Consider the following 16,183-nt stretch of genomic DNA (forward strand, 5'->3'; position numbering starts at 1 on the left):
CTCTATTTTATTTGTTTGTTTTTAGACAAAAATACCCCCCAAACACAACATTATCAATCTCCTTATTTGGGGAAAAAATTGCAAAATACCAAAAGTCACACCTTCATCTTTTAACTTTTGTTGTTCCAATTAGTTCACATGAAGTTTACTGTTCCTTGTAATGATGAATATTTATTATTTGATCTATACCCCCAACATAAGAAGTCCAACGAAAAATTTTGTTGCTATAGGTAAAACCTGTCTCTGAGAGTACACAATATATGAACATGAAAAACAGATTTCAAAAAAATTTTGCATGTAATATTAAAAAGTTGCTATCGAAGATGATATTATAGACGAAGTTTCACTATGATTGGTAACAATTTATGGTCTTTGAATTAAAAATAAAAAAAAACAATGTCTGCTCTTTGAATCTAGGAAGGTCAAACATATGAATAATGTAAAACCTTTTAGATCCAGAAAAAGCCACACCATATAAAAGTGTGGCTAAATTCCTCAAAGCATAATTTTTCCCTGTGTGCAGAAGATGGCCACTTTGCTCATTATTGATTTGCAAGTGGATGGAAGTTTTTGCACATTATTTTTAAGTACGTAAAACAATTAGTGCAAACAAGAAAGAAAATTGACTCACACTGATATATATGTTGTATGAGATACACGAATAAATTTTTGATAAAAATCCATGAAGTGCAACGCAAAAATTGCTATGAATGGAAAATATTTCAGAAACAAAGAAAAAGAACAAAAGGAGGCGAACAATGAAATAAGGTTGTATACTAGTAGGGTTTATTATATAGAGTTTTGTGCACCTAAGGTTACACTCCAATACAAAAATATCATAATTTTTGGCAGGCAAGTTGGCCTGCCACACCATTAAACAAAAAATACTATTACTAATAATAAAAAATATACTATATATATCTTGTGTGAGATCTGACTGGATGCTGATGTGTTCTTTTACATTAAAAAAATAACAAAGGGCTCCAAAAATAGATATTCTACTGTGTTAAATCTTCTGAAGAATCTGCTTCTATCGATTTATTTAACTTTCATATAAGAAGTATAATCAAGAGTTCTTTACAACAAATTACCCTTTGTAATAATATTTCATCGTAAGATACAAGTTTTCTTTGAAATCAAGAGTTCTTTACAACAAATTACCCTCTGTAATAATATTTCATCGTAAGATACAAGTTTTCTTTGAAACCAATCTTTTATCCAGTGCCAAATATCGTAGGTGGATACGAACCAATTCCTATTACAAACAAACAAAATCTGGACAAACGAGGTTGTTATAGAGACATTTGACGGTACAAACATTCTCGTTTGGATTAAGAGGGGAACACCCTTTGAATTGCTTTCTGTGAAGTTGCATTAAGCTATTTGATCACTACTACAAATTGCTTCATAGATGTTATTAGGACATTAAAGAAACCTATTTCAAATATCAAATTTATTTATAGGATCCCAAAGATCTCATCACCTTGGAAAAACATTCTTAATGCTTACAGAAAGTTTCAGCTCAAATTCAACTTCGCATAGGATGATAAGCATGTTTCATGCGGGTTAGCCTCTCGTATAGTCACTCAACCAATAATTATTATTTTAGAATCCTCCTTTCTTTTCAATTCCAATTTCTTCTAACGTAGAAATGACTTTATGAGATAATAACACTATTAGATGAGTGACCATCTGAGAATTGTTTTATGCCTCTATTACACCATTTAGTTTCTGTTTCTTGGAAGTCAATATTAGTCTTTTACTTCAGAGTAGCTATCAACTAATTGTAGACATCTAATTTCGTCCCTCCCCGATGTCGTTTTACCCATTTTTACTTTATCCTACCGTGTATCCTCACTCGTGTGATAATTCCTCCACAAATAACAAAAATAACAATCTCCTAACTAATTTTGTCTTATTCTAGCAGCCTACCCAAACAAAAATAGACACCTAAACCTTATCCCTCCAATTAAAAAACAACACCTACCTACCCTATCCTAACAACCCATCCAATCAAAAAACCACATCACACCCTACCCCCTACCCCACGTGACCCCACCTACCTCACCACTACTCCACCCTCACCACATATACATACCCACACTCCACGGAATACATAGACAGAGGGAAAAATCGAGGGAGAGATGTGAGAAAGGAGAGAAGAAGAGAGAGAATCTGAGAGAGGGAGATGAAAGAAGAAGATTGAAAATGGGAAGGTAAAACAGAGGAGAAAAACCACAGCTTAGGTGAGATTTTTCGGCGAATAATTCGCCAAAATTCTTGATCTTCTCCGGTCTAATCCACCTGAAAGTCGTCTCTATTGTTCGTCCAAAACCAGTCGAAGCAATTCCCTCGGAGAAAACCAAACTAGCGACTGAAATCCATTGCAGCAGTGCACGTACTGCTTGGCGTCGCTCCGAGTTACGTGCGTTTGGCGGACAGTCATCAAAAAGTTTCGAGTTGGCCTCGGGTTGATTATTGATCTTTAATTCGAGTTGGTTTGTTTGGATTGAAGTTCGATTCAAAATTTTTGCGCAGATTTTATCTCTTTAATCTAATAATAATTGGTTGAAAGCGGCATTGAGGTGGCTGGTCGTTGAGATTTTCTAGTCGAGGTTCGAAGTTTGGCTTCTTTAATTCTTTATTATCAACGAAAGTCGATTATTGGAAGGTCGTTTGAGGCTTCAGTTCAGATTGCTATTTTTCTATTCGAGTTGGATTCATCGCCGTTGAGGTTCTATTCGAAATTCCAAGTCCGGGTTTTCTTAGTACCAACAAAGATCAGATTGTTGAAAGGTCCATTTCTTAACCCGCTCTCTTTTTATCTATCTTAGTGTGTTGAATGGATTGTGAATATGTGTGGTGTTATTATGTTTTGTTGGATTTTTGTTGATGTTGATCATGACGTTTGTGATTCGGCTATGTTGGTTTGAGGAATGAGTTTTATCATGTTTTAATGGGTTGATAAAAGGAAAATTGGGGTGGAATTACGAGATTGATAAAATGATGAATTTGGTTAATGATGGTTTTATTGTTACTTTTTGTTCAACTTGGAATAAACATGAATAACGTTGGTGAACTCGATAGTATCACGGTTTGAGGTCGCTAATTGGATAGGCGAATATAGGCTGGGTAGGCGAATTTAGGAATAAGTGTTTTCGTGGAATGTTTAGAATTGACGGCTTTGGTTGAATGTTGGAAATTCCATGGAATGTTTGAAATTTTGTTGAATAATTTGATTTTCTCGCACTAAAATATGTATGCATTTGGTCGGGGAATGCTTTAAAGGATTGTATTGATTTATCTGGGGAATGCCCCGAAGTACCTTGTACTTGGAAGATGTTCGTGGTGAAGGCCTGAGGCATCGGGTGAAGCGGTAGAGCATAGTATAGGATTAGTCTAGGGTAGAATAGATTTATATTTCCGCATTATTTATTCCTGGACTGTATAATTTGAACTGGACATTATTTTGGTTTTGAATTTTGGATTGTTTTGTTTTGTTTGCGTGATTGATTGTTTTTGCGTGCTTTGTGTGGTTTATGCATTTGTAGTGTCAAATTAGCCAATATACTCCACCGAGCGACCGTGGTCGAACCACGGGATCGAGGGGTGCCTAACACCTTCCCCTTGGTCAACATAATTCCTTAACCAGAATCTCTGTTTGCAAACCAGTTTAAAGAGTCAAATGGTTTTGAAAAGGGTTTTTCAATGGTGACTTGGCACATCAGATTATGCCAAGTGGCAACTCTGAATAAAAATATATAAATAGTCCTTTTTCGAAACAAATTTTCATCTTTGTCACTTTAATAATAAAAATCCTTTCGAAACTTAAAACATAAATTTTTTTGGAGACGAAAAAAGGGGTGTGACAGCTCTGGCGACTCTGCTGGGGACAGTATGAGAATTCGAGCTTATTTTGAGTCGTATCGGCTTTGTTTGGCATTACGAATGTATAAGCATTGTTTGTGATTTTGTTTGTGTTATTGTTTTCACTTTTGTGCGTTTTTTGTGCTCTTTGTTTATAGTATTTATCCTATATGTTACTGCTTTTATATCTGTCATCATGTGTCTACCCCCATGCCTTCTTTCTGCAACAAGTCCATAGTACACGTGTTGTACACAACCTCTAGTTGAGTCACCCTTATTTTGGAGGAGGGGGGGGGGGAAGCTGTCGGTGTTATGGAGTAGGTGGAAAGCAAAGCAGCCACTATCGACCATACGCTCCCCCGAACAGCCTTGTTAGTGAACCACAACGTAGGTTAGCCTTTAGGTCATGCTTATGTGCATCATACTGAGACCTAGCGGGACCCACATGGCCCTTTGTAGGAGACTCACCTCTAAAGCATCTCTACGTGCTAACTGTTGCATCTTTAAGGGTAACATGGTCATTTGACGGACTGATTTGAAAAAAAAAGGAGAATGTCGTAGTTTATTTTAGAATTCTTTATGGCTTTTGTTCTTCACAATCCAAAAACTCAAAAAAGATTTTTTTTACGTTTTACAAAGTACCGTAAATTCAAAAAAAAAAAAAAACAAAAAAAAAAAAAAGTTTGTTTGCCTTTTCTACTTATTTGTTAAAAGAAAAAATACCAAAAAGATTTTTTTCTTCATAATTGGTGGTGTCAGTCTTAGTTAAAGTGTCTAGCAAAAAATCCAAAAGCTTTTTTTCGTTTGTTTTTGGTAGTGTTTCTTAAGTTAGGGTCAATTTATTAGTTAATCGTTAATTGTCCAATCTGGATGAACTACGCATACCTGATTTCCTTCCCTTGGGTTGGGATACGTAGGCAACCCTCGGTGGGTCCGGTATTCTTTGTGTTGGCCTTGGTCTTAGTATTAGCCTAGGTCTCTCATCCCGTAATCTAGAGTTGTTTTCCAAGTAGACTGATTTCGCTCAGTACTTCTGTTCGGCAAATTGGAGTTATGAATGTGGTCTGTCCCATCGACATATGTTTGCGTCAAAGGGCTGGGAATCTTCTACTCCTGTCGAATTTTTGAGATAACGTCTTGTGTGTTATTACAGGATGAATTTGTCCACCAAGTCTAGAGTTCTGATGGTTGTCAAGGTACCCAAAAAGTTAATCAAATGGTGAAAAATGTTTAACTATGTTGATCAGCAGAAACTGGTTAAAATATTAGGTGATCTTACGGAACTTCTGCATGTTACCCCTCGTCCAGATTTAATAGAGGCTTTATTGACCTTTTGGGATCCAAGTGGTTTGGTATTCAGGTTTGGGGAATGTGAAATGACTCCTACTTTGGCAGAAATATCCGATTTGTTGCATTTGCCCTATATCGAGAAGGATATGATCCGAGCACGAAATCATACTGGCATGAGATTTTTGCAGTCTTGTGGTTTAAAAAGTAAGGGTATCTGTTTGGGTTGTTTAAGTGACTCGTGGGTTTTCCTAGATTTTTTGTTCGCTAGATTCGGGCCCTCGGAAGGTTTTGATTGCTTTTGGGATGAATTTCATGTGACTAAGGAGAAGTGGGAGAGAAAGCATCTTGAAGTCTTCACCCTCGCTTTGTTAGGTACTTTAGTGTTTCCACTAGAAGAAAGACGTATTAATACCCGTTTGCAATCTGTGGTGATGGCCCTATTTCATAAGGATCCAAACGACAAGGGCATTAATCAAAAGGGCAGGTTCACTCTCATACCCATGATCTTAATAGAAATATATAAGGCTTTAATTGAAGTGAAGGGGGGCAGGAGATTTTTTGAGGGCAGTAACCTGATATTGAAGATATGGGTGATGGAGCATTTGCATGCACCTTCTTTAGTTAAACTAGACGTGTTAGATCATTGTATTCCCAATCGAGTGAAAGCCATGGACTCCAGGTTGTGTTTGGATAAATTCTCGTAACCCGTGGGAGTCGACTCTTGGATTGAATTTCTTGAGTCAAGAACCACGGATAACATTTTGTGGACTTATCTGTGGCTTCGACCAAAGATAGTATTGTTGGGTTGTCAGACGCAACTCCCTTTAGTTATGTTAGGGCTTAATTGCACCAGACCATACAGTCCTTCTAGGGTAATGCGCCAGTTGGGTAGGCTGCAGGACGTGCCACCAGCAGTGAATCTTCTGAAGGATGTTGAGTACTTCAAGGACCAAGCCTTAGGTGAGAGCAAGTACGACCAGTTTTGGAAGCATGCGACAAAGCTAGGTGTAGACCCACTCAAAGAAAGTTTGGATAATTCGGGGTACACTCAGGGATATGGGGTCTGGCTTCAATCTATCCCTCGGGGTATCAGTCAACCCTTACCAGTGCAGCTTAGAGGGAGAATACAGGAAGAATGCATAGTAGACGACCATCCGGATGAAAGTATAGGGTACAAAGTGGAAACACTGAGAGTTCAGTTAGCAGATTTGTTCAAGACGGTAGAAAGGTGTCAGAATAATCTTTCCAAGTGCACTCCTCATGAGGCAGGAATACGAGCCCGAAGCTTCTTCCCTAATATCAGGGTGTCTTTACAGGATATGCTACAATTTTTAAATGGGAGAAAGAGGACTTCACAGGCAGGTCCATCTCAGCCAGGGTCATCGCGCAGAGCACCAGTCTGAAAGAGCATTTCTTATCTTTATTCAGTTTGAGTCTTTTATGAGTCTGTCATGGTAGGGTGGTGTCTGGTTTAAGTCGAAGTCAAGTTGTTTTTGGTATTAAGGTCTTTATTAGTAATTTCACCTATGTCGTCTTAGGGGTCTAGGATGTTGTTTCGTATTTGTTGTTTAGTTTTAAAGTGGTCCCAAACTTTTTGTATGCTTTTGTTGTTTCCTTTCTTCAAATTGTTATGACGTTATCGTCTTTCTTTTGTTTGTTTATTTTCGTCTTCACAAAAAAAAAAGTGGGTAATGTTTATGCACATGCTGTCTGAACTACGCAAGATCTGATTCATGTACAACATGATACGTAGGCAGCCTACTTTTGGGTTCGATCTAATCATTTTGTTTTGTTGTTTTTCATTATTTTTCCTCTTTTAAAGAAAAATAAAAGCCATAAAGAATGATAAAATAAAGGTAGATAACGAGAGAAAAGAAAAGAGCAGAGATGGATACGAAAAAATATATAATAATATAATGATAATAATAATAAGTGTAGATAAAAAATAAGTGTAGACAAAATCAGGATGATGTTACAATGACCTCGTTACCCTCGAAAGCTGGTAGAAATGAATATGAATTTAGGACAGTTTTACCAATGTGATTCCCATGTTTGTTGTGTGCCCTAATCCTAACGGATGTCGTCTTTGATGAGCATGTTCTTTCATATAACAGTGATAGGTTTGCAGTGCTCTGGCTAGTCACCCATACTTCACTAGATCTAAAGCAAAGCTCGCCATGGATAGCAGGGAGATTGAAAATTCACTTATTGACTCGGATCAGGATCATAGGGAAGAAAGTTCTGAACACAATGATGAGGTAGTAAGGCTCAGGCAACAATTGATAGATTTACACCGGGCATGGGCCAGCGTAATGCCTCCTCCTCCGCTCCCTGAAGGTCTTGGGAATATCTCTAACTACCCACCGCTCTCTCAGGCACAATTCTCTGCTCCTACTGAGTCACCTGAGCATGCGCCGGGATTCACTCTGCGACATTATTATCCTGGCAGTTCTGGTGTGCCCTTGGTAGCTCCCCAATCAAGACCAGCTGCTCAGCCAGCACCATCGATCACACCGGTATTCGTGGCTCCGCCACCACATGAAACCCCCATATATGTTGTGCATCCCACAATGAGGCTTCCTAGGTCTGCCAGTGAGCCAGTACTGAAGGTTTCAGATAGTCAGTATTATGCCCCGGAGCCTACTTTGCAAATGAATAAACCGTATGGGTACACTCAGCCGCTTGCATTTCCATTTGATATGGAGAAACCTGTCGCAACGGAGGAACAAGATATCATAGCCCAAAAATTGAAAAGTTTAGAACAGTCTATGAGGAATTTGCAAGGAATCGGAGATTATAGGAGTGTTTCCTATAAAGATCTTTGCATATTCTCAGACATCAACCTTCCCCTCGGTTTTAAGATACCTAAGTTCAAGAAGTATGCAGGACACGGTGATCACGTTGCATACTTGAGACGTTATTGCAACCAGTTGAGGGCTGCAGGAGGAAAGGAAGAATTATTCATGGCCTTCTTTGGCGAGAGTCTTTCTGATCTGGCCTCAGAACGGTTTATCAATCGAGATATCGATAAATGGAACAACTGGGATGACTTGGCTTCTGAATTTGTTCAACATTTTTGGTATAACATCGACCTGATCCCGGACAAAAAATCCTTGGTCAACATGAAGAAAAAGAGCACTGAAGGTTTTAGGGATACGCGATAAGGTGGCGTGAACAGGCTGCCAGGGTAAAGCCTCCAATGAAAGAAAGTAAGTTGGTAGAAGTTTTCATTCAGGGACAGGATGAGACCTATTTTCAATATTTACTTCCGGCAATGGAAAAATCTTTTATTGAAGTCCTCAAAATGGGGGAGATGATAAAGAACGGAATTAAGACCGGCCGAATAGTGAGTTTTGCCGCATTAAAATCCACCACACAAGCGATTCAAGGTGGATCTGGCGCATTTGGAGGTAAAAAGAGGAAAGAGGATGTGGCGACTGTCGTAGCTGGAACTCATTCCTATCCCGAAAGACCACCTCGCCCCTATCCCCAATCCCAAGCCCAAGTCTATGCCCAAGCTCCATATATTCCTCCCCACCATTACTACCCTCCACAAAACCCTTTATATTCTATTCCACCACCCCCGTAACTAGTGTATAGCGCACAACCATATGTCCAAACCCCTTCTTACCCACAGTGGCGCGCGCAAGCTCCACAAAATCGCCCATTCGCTCCACCAAATTACCAAAACCCCTCCAGACCCAGTTTTCAGCCTAGGCTCGAGTATAAAAAAGAGAAGGCGGTCAAAAATCAATTCACACCTCTTTGGGAGTCATATGCTAGTTTGTTTGATAGGTTGAGAAAGTTGAAGGTTTTGAGCCTAATTCAAAAAAGGCTTTCAAATCCATCGCCGAGGTATCTCGATTATTCTTTAAGGTGTGCGTACTGTTCTGATATGCCAGGCCATGATATCGAGAAATGCTGGCATTTAAAGAGAGCTGTCCAAGATTTAATTGACATAAATCAGATGCTGGTCCAGGCCCCGGAGGGTCCAAACATTAACCAGAATCCGCTGCCAACCCATGATAAAGCCAATATGTTAGAATTGATATATGATGGAAAAGATTCTTCGAGGGGTTATAAGCCTATTGTCAAGATACAGACCACTGAGGAGAAATCGGTGAATGTAGCGGAGTCTTTGAAAGCAATATCATTGAGCCAGGAAGGATGAGAGAAGATAAAACACAAGAAAGCACAAAGAAACCCCTGATCACAGTACAGGGCGCCAGAAGGTATGTTGATTTAAGTCAGGATAAACCTAAGTTGACAGTGGTGGGAGCTCTGAGTCAGCCCATCTTGACGGTGAAAGGAGCACTAGCAGCGCCTATTGTCCTCAAACCGGTGACCCAACCTCCGATAGTTGATACGAAAAGATTTCCCTGGAATTATGGGTGGACTGTGATGACCTATCACGGGAAAGAAGTTGTGGAAGATGTAGATGAGGTATGGGGTTTGACTAGGTCAGGAAGATGCTTCGTGCCTAAAAACTTAAGAAAGTCCAAGCCAACGGTGAGTGGACCGTCATCTATCAAAAAGCCTATCATCGAAGAAGAAGCCAACGAATTTTTGAAAAAGATGAAATTGCCAGAGTATTGAATATTAGACCAGCTGAAGAAAACCCCTGCTCAAATTTCCCTTTTATCTTTGTTGTTGCACTCCAAGGAGCACCGTGATGTTTTACTGAAGGTATTAAATGAAACATATGTTCCAAGGGATATTACAATTAACCAACTTGAGAAAATGGTTGGAAAAATCTTTGAGGTCAGTCGGATCAGCTTTTCTGATGATGAATTGCTTGTTAAAGGTACAGGGCATAACTGGGGCCTTTACATTACAGTAAAGTGTGAAGATTTCTATGTCACTCATGTTATGATTGATTCAGGTGCAAATATTTGCCCTATTTCTACTTTGCAAAAGTTGAATATTGGTGCTGACAGGATCAGGCCCAACAATGTATGTGTTAGGGCTTTCGATGGTGCAAAATCAAATTTCATTGGCGAAATAAAACTAATGTTGACCATAGGGCCTGTTGAGTTCGCCATAGAGTTTCAAGTATTGAATGTAGACTCCTCTTACAATCTGTTGTTGGGAAGGCCGTGGATCCACAAAGCCAAGATGGTTGCATATACACTACACCAAATGATTAAGTTTGAGCATGACAGGCAGGAAGTAGTTATTCATGGTGAAGGAGATTTGTCAGCCTATGAAGATTCTCCCTTGTCTCTTATTGAAGAAAATAACGTAGAGGAGACATTCGTCTATCAAATTTTTGATACAGTGCCAGTGAATCGTATCCTTGAATGGCAGGCTATACCGGGACCGCAATTGTCTTCTGCTTCTATCATGATGGTGAGTGAACTTTGGAAATACGAATTTGAGCCAGGAAAGGGTTTTGGAGCGTCTCTACACGGTATAGTTCATCCCATATGTCCGAGTGAGAATGTGAGCACGTTTGGTCTAGGATTCGAGTATATAGCTGAAGATCTGAAGAAATCCAAGAAAAGGAAAAAGGAAACATGGTCACTCCCTCGCCCAATGCCACTACTCAGTGAATCATTTGTTAAAAGCGGTGTCACGAAGCATGTGGAATTTGAAGTTGAATTGGTTGATGACTTCCAGAACCTTTTTATTGAAGTTGATATGGTCGAATTAGGAGAAGGTACCAGTATGGCAGACGTACAATTCATAGGTCCAGCTGTCCGGCTCAATAATTGGGACGTCACTCCTCTCCCTGTCAGGAGGGAGTTTTGGTAGTTTATTGTGTTTTTCTTTCTGTTTATCCGAGTTATTTCAGGGTTGTAATTCGAATTTTAGTTTGTTCATGTTATGTTGGCATCTATGTTTAAACCCTTCTATCTTTTTATTTAATGAAATGCAATGTCCCTTTTGTTTCGTATCTAATATATTTTTCTTTTTCTTTTTTACACAGTTCTCTTTATGCTGATTCTAATGACATGATATGCATGCGGAATTTTCAGCCTGATCTTAAAATCCAAACTAATCAAGATTTAATGAAGAAGGATGAGGAATATGATGAAGAAGAAGCACTAAAAGAAATAAACAAAGAGTTGAATCAGTTTGAAGACAAACCGAATCCTAATTTGAATGAGACTGAGCCAATAAATCTAGGGGATCAAGAAGATGTTAGGGAAACTAAAATTAGTGTACATGCTTTGCCACAGCTAAAAGATGGAATGATTCAAGCATTAATTGATTATAAGAATATTTTTGCATGGTCTTATGATGATATGCCTGGTTTAAGCACTGAATTAGTGGCTCACAAATCGCCAACTGATCCCACATTCCCTCCTGTCAAACAGAAGTTGAGGAAGTTTAAAACGGATGTAAGTATTAAAATTAAAGAGGAAATCATGAAACAACTTGAAGCCAAAGTAATTCGAGTAGCTCACTATCCCATGTGGTTATCCAATGTTGTTCCCGTACCAAAGAAAGATGGTAAAATTCGAGTGTGTTGATTACCGTGATTTGAACAGAGCAAGTCCGAAAGATGATTTTTCACTGCCCAACATCCACATTTTGTTAGAAAACTGTGCCAAACACGAGGTTGCCTCTTTTGTGGATTGCTATGCCGGATATCACCAGATCATTATAGATGATGAAGACGCAGAGAAGACATCTTTTATCACACCATGGGGAACCTATTGTTATGGAGTGATGCCGTTCGGTTTGAAGAATGCTGGAGCAACATACATGAGAGCCATGACCACTATATTTCATGATATGATGCATAAGGAGATTGAGGTCTACGTGGATGATGTGATTATTAAGTCAAAAAGTCAGGCCGACCATGTTAAAGATTTAAGAAAGTTCTTTGAAAGGCTTCACAGGTATAATCTCAAACTCAACCCGGCAAAATGTGTATTTAGAGTTTCATCTAGAAAGCTTTTGGGGTTTGTAGTCAGCCGTCGGGGAATTGAATTAGATCCCTCAAAAATCAAAGCCATTCAGGATTTGCCCCCGCCCAAGAATAGAACTGAGGTGATGAGTTTTCTTGGTAGACTGAACTACATTAGCGGGTTTATTGCTCAACTCACAACCACTTGTGAGACCATATTCAAGTTGCTGAAAAAGAGTGCTGCGGTAAAATGGCCTGAAGAATGTCAGGAAGCGTTCGATCGAATCAAAAGATATTTGTCAAATCCGCCCGTGCTGGTACCCCCGGAGCCTGGTAGGACTTTGATCTTATATTTATCAGTCATGGACAATTCTTTCAGTTGTGTCCTGGGTCAACATGATGGCACAGGCAAAAAGGTGCAGGCTATTTATTATCTTAGCAAGAAGTTCACCGCATATGACGCCAAGTATACTCTTCTTGAAAGGACGTGTTGTGCCCTAACTTGGGTAGCATAGAAGTTGAAGCATTATATCTCATCCTATACTACTTATCTCATCTCCCGCATGGATCCTTTGAAGTATATCTTTCAGAAGCCTATGCCGACGGGTCGATTGGCAAAGTGGCAAATATTGCTTACCGAGTTCGACATTGTATATGTGACTCGAACCGCCATGAAAGCCCAAGCCTTGGCAGATCATCTTGCTGAGAACCCTATCGATGAAGAGTACGAGCCATTAAAGACATATTTTCCTGACGAAGAAGTGTCGTATGGCGATGAAGTCGTTATAGATGCTGATCCAGGTTGGAGGTTGTTCTTCAATGGAGCTGTCAATATGAAAAGAGTCGGAATAGGTATGGTTCTTATCTCTGAATCGGGACAACATTTCCCGGTAACAGTACAACTTTGATTTTACTGTACTAACAATATAGCAGAGTATGAAGCCTGTATTCTTGATTTGAGGTTAGCTGTTGATATGGGAGTCCAGGAATTATTGGTGTTGGGGGATTCAAATTTTCTCGTCCATCAAATTCAAGGCGATTGGGAGACACGAGATTTGAAGCTCATCCCGTATCGACAATGCTTGCAAGAGCTATGTCAACGATTTGTGTTAGTAAAATTTAGGCATATTCCAAGGATTCATAATGAAGTTGTTGATGCTTTAGCCACTCTGTCTTCAATGCTCCAATATCCTGATAAAGCCTACATCGATCCAGTGCATATACAGAGTCGTGATCAGCATGCTTACTGTGATGCGGTTGAAAAAGAGCTCGATGGAGAACCTTGGTTCTTGGATATCAAGCAGTACATTCAGTCAGGAGAATACCCATCATATGTCACCAACGATCAAAGGAGGACTATTAGGTGTTTGGCTAGTGGATTTTTCTTAAGTGGGGGAATCTTGTATAAGAGGACCCCAGATCTGGGACTTTTAAGGTGTGTAGATGCAAAAGAAGCCTCGGTAATCATGGTTGAAATACACTCTAAAGTATGCGGGTCGCATATGAACGGTTATGTCTTGTCAAAGAAGATTCTTCGAGCAGGTTATTACTGGCTTACTATGGAAAGGGATTCTATTCAATTTGTTCGAAAGTGTCATCAATGTCAGGTACAAGGTGATCTGATACGATCTCCTCCTGTTGAGTTGCATGTAATGGTCGTTCCATGGCCGTTCGTGGCTTGGGGAATGGATGTGATCGGACCGATTGAGCCGAAGGCATCAAATGGGCATAGATTCATTTTGGTAGCCATTGACTACTTCACAAAGTGGGTAGAAGCAGTAACTTTCAAGTCAGTGACAAAGAAAGCTGTGGTAGATTTTGTTCATGCCAATATCATTTGTAGATTTGGAATTCCTAAGATGATCATTACAGACAATGCTGCCAATCTCAATAGTCATTTGATGCAAGAAATATGTCAACAGTTTAAGATCGCGCATCAAAATTCTACTCCATATCGCCCAAAGGCCAATGGTGCTGTAGAAGCCGCCAATAAGAATATAAAAAAAATACTGCGAAAAATGGTACAAGGGTCTAGACAGTGGCATGAAAAGTTGTCGTTTGCATTGCTAGGTTATCGCACCACTGTTCTCACTTCAACAGGAGCAACTCCATATTTATTAGTGTATGGGACAGAAGCAGTCATCCCTGCAGAAGTTGAAATTCCCTCTTTTCAAGTCATTGTAGAAGCAGAGATTGATGATGACGAATGGGTAAAAACCCGACTGGAACATTTGAGTTTGATTGAGGAAAAAAGGCTAACGGCTGTGTGTCATGTCCAGTTGTATCAGAGGAGGATGGCTCAAGCATATAACAAAAAAGTCCATCCCAGGAATTTTAAAGTTGGTCAGTTGGTATTGCGACGTATCCTTCCTCACCAGGTTGAAGCGAAAGGCAAGTTCTCCCCTAACTGGCAAGGTCCTTTCGTTGTGAAGAAAGTGTTGCCCAATGGAGCCTTATATTTGACAGATATTGAAGGCAAAATGACAGAAATGGCTATCAATGCTGATGCGGTCAAAAGATACTATGTATGATATTTGATCCTTTGTTGAGTTTATTGCATGTTTAGTACTTGCATTTTTGAAGATTGATAGGATGAAGGCATTTTATTCTTCTATCCAAACATTGTGTCATCCTTTGTTTACCCGTTTGAGCTTCGTTTTATTTTTTCTTTCTTTCATATCCCTTTTTTGGAATCAAAATAGAGTCAAAGATAAATGTCAAGAAAATAAGAATAAAAGAAAGAGTTCGAAAAAAAAAATCAATCAAATCAAAACAAAGAACAAGCTGATGGAACTACGTCCGACCTTATTCTCCTCTCTCGGGAGTGAGATACGTTGGCTTCCCTATTTCGGGCTTGGTCCAACCAAATAAAGATTTAAGATTCACCTATTCAACAAAACTGGGGCATATGTTAATGTGTTGTTTGAGTCGATTCCAAAAGTTGTAAGTCCCACCCCTACTTTAAGTATCATTTGAGCCCATTACCATCTTTTCTAACCTTAACTAAAAGTCAAGTTACAACCAAAGAAAGTCCTTCAGATCAATTTTTGATAATGTCAAGGCTAAGCATGCAATGGATATGATGATATATTGTGAGGTACCACTTGTCTCCCTCAGCATAAGAAATCAGGAAAGAAATACAAAAATGAGATAGTCTTATTGATGAAAACCCCCGTGGGCATCATAAGGCGATGGTGAGTTGAGAGAAATAAAAATGAGAGTCTTATTGGTGAAAACCCTTGCAGGCACCATAAGGCGATGGTGAGTGGAGAGAAATAAAAATGAGAGAGTCTTATTGGTGAAAACCCTTACGGGCACCATAAGGCGATGGTGAGTTCAAGAGAAAAATGAAAAGTGAAAAGAAAGAGATTTGTTGACAAAAGTCTTTTAAGATGTCGTCAATCGAATGTGATGTATGAGTCCAATGGATTTGAAGAAGTGGATCAACAGCAAAGGCATGAACTCAACAACAAATGGGGAGTTTGGATAGGAAGATCAGGCAGCTCAATCCAAAATGCATGTCAAACTCATTGGAGTTGGTTGTCGTATTCAGATAAGTTTTCTTTTTGAATATGGGACATTGCCCTTTTCTTTCATTTACATATTCATGCTTTTTGTCCTTTTATGTCATTTATTAAAATAAAAAGTCACCATCATTTCTTTATATTTTAAGTCAAGTCTGTGTCAAAACAAACGAGAAAGGATTTCAAAATTTACTACCAGTCTTTCCAATTATACGAGGAAAAGCCAAGGAACAACACAGGAAAGAAATATGATCGTAATTCAACACGAAGCAAAAGAAGTCTATCAACCGACAGGCTATTGAATTCGTGGAAGCATTCAGATTTGGGAAAAGGGTGCACCTCAGAGGCATGGTAAAATAGAAACCCATTGTTTGAGTCAGAACTCACTTCTTTCAATCTGGATCCGGGTCAATGATGCGGCAAGATAGGGCAGGTGTCAACAATTTGGGATAAAGATGAAAGGAACGAGTGCTGGGTAGATACCTGAGAAGCCAAGATCTGCAAGCCACCACTAAGTTTTTAACTGACAAATTTTCTTTGTTGAAATAGGGGAAAATTCGCTTCACTTAATTCAGCTACCATTGGAAATGCACATCTATGGGATTTTACTTTCTGTTCAGGACCCTCCTGAAAAATGAGATTTTAC

General features: G+C 39.3%; 1 pseudogene; it reads left to right on the forward strand.

The window, feature by feature from the left end:
* The first annotated feature begins 9,558 nt into the window (after window positions 1-9,558).
* LOC124897156 lies at window positions 9,559-14,544 on the forward strand (annotated as a pseudogene).
* Window positions 14,545-16,183: the final 1,639 nt, after the last annotated feature.

Source organism: Capsicum annuum, chromosome 3 (assembly GCF_002878395.1).
Source record: "Capsicum annuum cultivar UCD-10X-F1 chromosome 3, UCD10Xv1.1, whole genome shotgun sequence".
In the NCBI taxonomy this organism is placed as follows: Eukaryota; Viridiplantae; Streptophyta; class Magnoliopsida; order Solanales; family Solanaceae; genus Capsicum; species Capsicum annuum.